Source organism: Myodes glareolus, chromosome 8 (assembly GCF_982192425.1).
Source record: "Myodes glareolus chromosome 8, mMyoGla1.1, whole genome shotgun sequence".
In the NCBI taxonomy this organism is placed as follows: domain Eukaryota; kingdom Metazoa; phylum Chordata; class Mammalia; order Rodentia; family Cricetidae; genus Myodes; species Myodes glareolus.
The window spans coordinates 18,029,054-18,036,280 of record NC_142033.1 but is presented as its reverse complement, the minus strand read 5'-3'; the positions used below and the strand labels follow the sequence as shown (position 1 = coordinate 18,036,280).

At 40.1% G+C, this 7,227-nt stretch overlaps 1 long non-coding RNA gene across 1 annotated transcript; it reads right to left on the bottom strand.

Annotated features, from left to right (window-relative positions):
• Positions 1-1,096: 1,096 nt before the first annotated feature.
• LOC146893785 (uncharacterized) lies at positions 1,097-2,789 on the bottom strand. The gene is made up of 2 exons (XR_015002545.1): positions 2,703-2,789; positions 1,097-1,715 (listed from the first exon to the last, which is right to left on the bottom strand). It is a non-coding gene; the product is annotated as an uncharacterized LOC146893785 (long non-coding RNA).
• Positions 2,790-7,227: the final 4,438 nt, after the last annotated feature.

Below are 7,227 nucleotides of genomic sequence, written 5' to 3'. Positions count from 1 at the left end.
CAAATCTATTTTAAATTCACTCACCAACATTTTTAGAAGTTTTATAATTTTAGGTCATTTATTTAGTCTTATTTTCTATTTTATGATAAGTTATGCACGTGGCATGAGAAAGACACAAATTCCATTAGTCTCCTGTTGATCCACAATTGTCTGAACATCTGACAGGAAAAGAGATACTATCCTTCCTCCACAGAAATGTCTTGCACGTGCGCTAGGAACTGACAACATATGTGTGTGTCTTTCTGGGTGCTACTCACTCCAACTGCTCTTGACCCAATCACCACTGACTTGATTTCTATTGCTTTACAATAAGTCTTCACACCAGGCAATCCGTAAGCTCTGTTCTTTTCACAAATTACCTTGGCACTGAATTTTAAGATGCCTTTTGGGAATTAACATCTTAATTCCTAAAAGTAATTGCTGAGATTTTTAAAATTAAAGTCATATAAAATCTATAGACCAGATAATAATTGTATTCTCCCTAGTTGCTCATCTAACATAAACTCGTGTGTGCCAGGGCACATGCACTGGGATGCTCATATGAGTATTGTTTATACTGATCCCCAATTGGAAGCAAAATAAATGCCCAAGAATATAAACAGAGAAATACATAGAGAAATGGAAATGAATCGACAAGGACAAGCGTCTGAATGAATGAGTCTCTCAAATTCCATTCCTAAAAAACCTAGTAATATAAATAATATATTCAGCACACATGCTTATAAATTATAAGACAGGAAAAATAAACTATAAATTTTGGGAATACACAGTGTGTATCATGATAATAAGAGCCTTAAAAATAGGAATGTGTTTGTCCCCAGCACAAAGGGAAAGGAATATAAGTCTGTGGCTTCTTCCTATTGTGCTGATTGTTTCTGTTTTCACCTCAGCGGAAGATAGAATAGAATAGGGTTTTTAATGTTTTTTATATATATGAACATGTCTTTGTGTAAATGTCAGACATATTCTTTATGTTTGATATAATATTCAAAAAAGTGGAGGTGTAACATGAGGGGGCCTGTTTGTTGGGGGTTTCTTTGTCCTGCCTGGCTCCCCAGCTGTTTAGTCCCAGAGAAAAATCACACTGAGATCTCTATAAGTTATAAAGCTGATTGGCCCATTAGGTCTAGCCTCTTACTGGCTAACTCTCACATCTTGATTAACCCATTTTTCTGATCTATGTTAGCCATGTGGCTCAGTACCTTTTTCAGTGGGGTAGCTCACATCCTGCTGCTTTGGTGATCTGGGCAAGAGTGGGAGGAATCAACTTCCTCTTCCCCAGAATTCTCCTGCTCTCTTTGCTTCATTACCACTTCCTGTCTGGTTTTCCCACCTATACCTCCTGCCTGGCCAATCAGCGTTTATTTAAAACATGATTGACAGATTACAGACAATTCTCCTGCACCACTTCCCCCTCTTTTTTAAAAAAACAAAGGAAAATATCCATAGTCCAGATTTTGGGAATGTGGGCATAGTATTCCACGCTACTTCCAGCTGGTTGGGGGCACTGATAATCTTATGGGGATCTAAAGAAAATTTAGAGTTATGAGCAAGTCCTGTGAGTCTTGATCATCTCAGGTAGCAGTCTTGAACCTATTCTGGATGAAGAACTCAGACATCTGGGCCATCTGTTCTTGTCGGAGATTTTTCAGGTGGCCTCCCTTGGTCAAACTGGATTTTTCTTAACTCAGAATAAATCCAGAGCCTCTCATTTTCTGTGGAAACAAAAGCAAAATCTGTTCTCCAAAGTAACATACCTTTTGACTTCAATTTTGAAGCCAAGATATTTTCAAAATATCTATCTTGGATTAATTCTGCAGCATTTATAAGCAAATATCTTTTAGCAGCTGTTGCTCCTTCCTCAGCATTTAAACAATTCAAAGAGAGCATAATAGCATACAGTATCAAGATTCTCTGTGTATTTTCCATCTTTATGTGGCTTTACTTTAGCCTCTATTTCTTTTATTTTTACTTTTAACTTTTGGCTTTTTGAGACAGGTTCTCTGCATATCTTTGTCCTGGAATTCCCTCTGTAATCAGGCTATCCTTGAACTACCAGAGATCCGTCTGTCTCTGCCTCCCCAGTGCTGGGATTAAAGGTGTGCAATCATCACACCCAATTACTCTCTTTCTTTCTTTTTTTATTTCTAAGGACTGTAAACCATTTAGAGGTGTTCTTTTTCTTTGAATCTCTCTTTACTGTATATCTCTTTCTGCCCATGTGGGTCTTTAATTTGCTAAGGAATATGGAGAAGACAAGACTCAAAAGCTCCTAAAGCATTTCAAGGTCCTTGCCAGAAAGCAAGCTGCAACATTGTATCCATAGTCTGGATTGTCTGCTTAAAAGTCAAGAGTTTTTCCTGGCAAGAATGCCCAGAAAGCCGTCATTTTAAAACAGCGTAGCTTTTTTCCTGCCACGGCTGAAAACTGAAATGCTTCACTCTAATCTTTCCCAAGCGTTCCCAGGCTTTTTGTGGATTCAGTTATCCACGTTGGGTGCCATTATGTAACATGAAGGGCCTGCTTGTTTGTGTTTCTGTCCTGCCCGCCCCCCCCAGCTGTTTAGTCCCAGAGAAAAATCACACTGAGATCTCTATAAGTTATAAAGCTGATTGGCCCATTAGGTCTAACCTCTTACTGGCTAACTCTCAAATCTTGATTAACCCATTTTTCTGATCTATGTTAGCCATGTGGCTCAGTACCTTTTTCAGTTGGGCAGCTCACATCCTGCTGCTTAGGTGATCTGGGGAGGGGTGGGAGGAATCAGCTTCCTCCTTCCCAGAATTCTCCTGCTCTCTTTGCATCATTTTCACTTCCTGTCTAGGTTTCCCGCCTATACCTCCTGCCTGGCCAATCAGCATTTATTTAAAACATGATTGACAGATTACAGACAATTCTCCTGCACCATGGAGGGAAATTGTTACTACAAGTTTATAGGTACATGTTTACATGGTGGTACTGACTACTGCCAGGAAGACTGGGCCCACTGAGTTGGGACATCAACTCTCAGCACCAGGGGCACTTTTATGTGGCCAGTGTATCCAAGAAAGAGAGCTTAAATTAGTTGACAGTCCTCCCTGGGACAAACGAAAATGAGCTAACATCTTCCACTTCTCAGAGTGTTTCTCTTAATTCCCATGTTCTTAATTGAAGATCACCATTGTCAGCTCAGGCGCCTCTTCCAAGCATTCTTGCTGAACTTCTCTGGAGCATCAACGCCCAGTCTGGTCCTTGTGGGGGAGGAATAATTTCCCAAGTGTACATGTTGTGGGAGGGGAGCTAGACATCTTTTTCCGGAGGTTTTCCTCCACAGTTCTCTCTTTGACCTACCTGCATGCCTACTTTCAGAACTACTTTGTGCCGTCTCCTGAGACTTCCTGAGGTTCTGTGGGCACCGCTTGGCTTGCTTCTCAGTTTCTACAATCACTGCTTTTACTTTGCTCCTCTTGCTTTTTTTCAGTCTGTTGAGTCACTTTCCAATTGGTTGACTGCTTTCTTGCCTCTGTTCATTTTAATGGCTACCTCTTTGTTCATCCTTGTATTTTGTGGTAGCATTTTAACATGCTACTGAAAAAAAAAAACAAATCATACTTAATGCCCACACATGAGCTATTAGACACTATTCTCCAACAAAAGAGAACAGGTAAGAAAATAGTTTGAACATAGGGCTGGTTCATGAATCATACAAGATGTTCCTAAATCATCCTGTAGTGCCCAAATGACATTGGTAAAATGAAACTCAGAGCACAGGTACCAACTTAACCTAAAAGAGTTTCCATTGGCCAAAACTGGGAGAATGGGAATTAGCAAATAAAGAGTAATGAATAACAATGTAAAGTGTGAAATACACACACACAAGTTCAAGTTATATAAATAAGTGGTTGGATAGAGAAAGACTAAACCTTTGCAAAAGTATTCTAAATAACATAAGTAGCTATCTCTCTACCTAGGAAGCAAATAGTGCTCCTCCTTGTGTGTGCCTCCAGATAGAATATGAAAGGTAAGATTAATAAGCTTTGATATCTCTCATAAACCAGTTACCGAGGTGAGTACCAATGAGTGCCCTTGTTTGCAAGCTCTGAACAACATACAACTATGATGTTTGCCCCTAAATCTACAACTCTAATTTAATCAAAATTTAAAGAAAATTTAAACCAACTCGTTATTTTACAAACTACCTGTTATTTTTGTTTGTTTATTTTTCTGCTTATTGGAGATTGAACCTAGGCTCTCAGGCGTGCTAGACAAATGCTCTGCCACTGGATTATCTTCCCAGCCTATTTTGGTCTTATTGTGTCTGTGGGTTTCTGCAAAATTTGCACTATTGAAACCTATCTTTATGAATGCATATCCTTAGGTAAAGTATTTGGGAGGCCTAAGGGAGCTTTCTGGCTTCTACCACATGAAGATGCACAGATGCTACCTATGAAGGAGGGGGCGGTCTCTAAACAGCACCCACTCTTCGGGTGCCTTGCTCTTGGACTTCCCAACCAGAAGGTAAAAACTTTATTTCTCACTTATAAATTACTTTATTGAAGATGTTTTGTTATAGCAGCCCAAACAGACTATTAAATATCCTATGATCAGGACTCTTACAGACTTTTCAGAGCTGTGAAAAACAAGAAGACACTGAGAAATTGCCATAAACTGAAAGACACCAAGGACGGTGTGCTAAACGCAGTGTGATATCCTGAATCAGAATGTAAAGATACTAATGTAAGACGTGGTGAGATGCAAATAATTCTGGTTGTTTAACAGAAAATGATAATTTCTTAGTTTTAACAACCATGCCTAACCTAAGGAGAACTGGGGACCCTAATTTCTACTTTTGTAGTTTCCCTGATAAATCTAAAACTTTAATGCTTATTGGGAAAGTCTCCTATGATTAAAGCTATAAGTGGGGACAATTTCTCCACAGTTGTGGGTAAACTGTTGTAGATGTTTGTATGCTGTGGGAAGATGTATTGCTGTGGTTGGTGTAATAAAAAGCTGAATGACTAACAACTAGGCAGGAGGTAGAAGCAGAACTTCTGGGCAGAGAGGGAACTCTGGGAAGAAGACAGGTGGGGTCATCAGCCAGGACAGAGATGAGTTCATGTGACGTGGCAGAATGTAGATTAATATAAATGGGTAATTTAAGTTATATGAGCTAGTTAAGAACAAGTCTAGACTAAGGCAAAGTTTTTATGATTAATATTAAGTCTTGGTGTCATTATTATGTGCTGGTGCTCCTGAAGAGAAAGTACTTATTTAGTGGGTTATGGAACGGAAGGGGGAAGGGAGGGAGAAGAGGGATGAGTTAAAAAAAAACATAGAGAGAGAGAGACAGAGACAGAGACAGAGATAGAGAGACAGAGACAGAGAGAGAGAGAGAGACAGAGAGAACCAAGGGGTGTGGGGGAGAGGAACCACAGCAGCAGCTACCTCTTTGGGAGAGAGACGGAAAGGAAGGGACTCAGGCAAAAGATCAGCTTGCCTCAGCAGACAGAGGAGGGAGTGGGTGGGGCTTGTCTCTTAAAGGGACAGGACAAACCATTACAGTAATAATTATATATATAGTTTTACTGTTTTAGAGTTAAACCCTTTTCTTTTTATTAGACAAAAGGGGAAAATATTGTGAGACATTTGTGCACTGTGAAGATGTGTTGCTGTAATTTGTGTAATGAAAAACTGAACAGCTAATAGCTAGGTAGGAAGGAAGTATAGACAGAACTTCTGGGCAGAGAGAACTCTGGGAAGAAGAAAGGCAGAGTCACCAGCCAGACTTGGAAGAAGTAGGATAAGCAGTACAGAGATGCAGTAATGCCACATGATAGAATGTAGATTAATGTAAATGTGTTGATTTAAGTTATAAGATCTAGTTGGGAACAAGCATAGGCTAATTTCATAATTAATAAGTCTCTGTGTCATTATATGTGTGCTGGTGATCCTGATGAGAAAATACTGCTATAGTAAGCTCATACTTACATATGCTCCTTCCAAGACCTATGATTCCAGAAACCTCCCCTGACTTCCCTAGACACAGGGTTTCCATAGAGCCTTGGACTTCCCTTGATATTACAGCACTTATCACCGATCCTCCCCATTGGCCTGGCCAATCTCCAGAGCAAGTCCAAGGTCTAGTCATTATTTTGTGTTTGGTAACTAGCAAAAAATACCTTCTGAAGGCACCTGTACTTTCAGTGATCACAGTGTTTGAGCTATTTTAGTTATGACCACAGCATATCCACTGCAGTGGAGACTCATTCCTGAGAACGTATGCTGAGTATCTTTCACATTTTGGAAAGTAAATAGAGCCCAGGACCATTGCTTCCCATGATGGGGAACTACAGCCACCACAGCAGCTCGACTGCAACGAAAGCAAAGGTTTCATCAGCCCTGTCCTGGTGACACTTTCTCAACAGTGTTCTATGGTCTGAGAATATCCTCTTCTAATTACGAGGGAAATTATCCCTTATGAAAGTAGCCCCTGCTCTGATGATGGAGACTGGGCCGGAGAGGCCTGGGATATTTGACCTTGGTAGCCTTTGGATGTTGTGTTTTGCTTCTATCTTTGCTTGCTTCTTCTTCTTCTTTTTTTTTTCATTAAATGATTGGAAAATTACCATGACTTTATTCCCATAGGCTGAAAATTAGCCTGCTAAGCTGAAACCCAAATCAGATTCTGATGACTAAGAATTAATCTATTTTCGTGGAAGCATGCCTAATGGAAATCAGTACAGCTCTTCCCTGCCATCGCGGAGCAGCCGCTGCTGTCACCGGTGATTGATATGCAGCAGCCAAATGTGGAAGTCACTCAGGTCTGAATCCCTTTGTTCTCTAACCAATATTGATCAAATTTTGTTTCTCCAGAGTACATCTGTTCACTGCTTTGCTCTCGCAAGCTATGAAGATCGCCATTTTGAAGGTTAAAAGATGTGTTCCGAGAGGTCCTTAAACCTCACTGGCATTGACTACATGGAGCTGTGATTTCTCAGTCCTGACTTGGTGATCCTGGACTCCTCCAGTTTTAATAAATGACAAGAAATGATTGTGATGTTTCAGTGTAATGGGAAAGAATCTGGCCAATTAGTTTGTAATTTAATATATCATAAGAAAAGGTGACAAAGGGTAAAACACAGGACCAGTAAGTCTAGAGATACATAGGTTTTTGTTAAAAATTTATTCAGGAGGGCAGCAAGATAGCTCAGCATGTAAGAGCGCTTGCCACCAAGCTGATGACCTGAG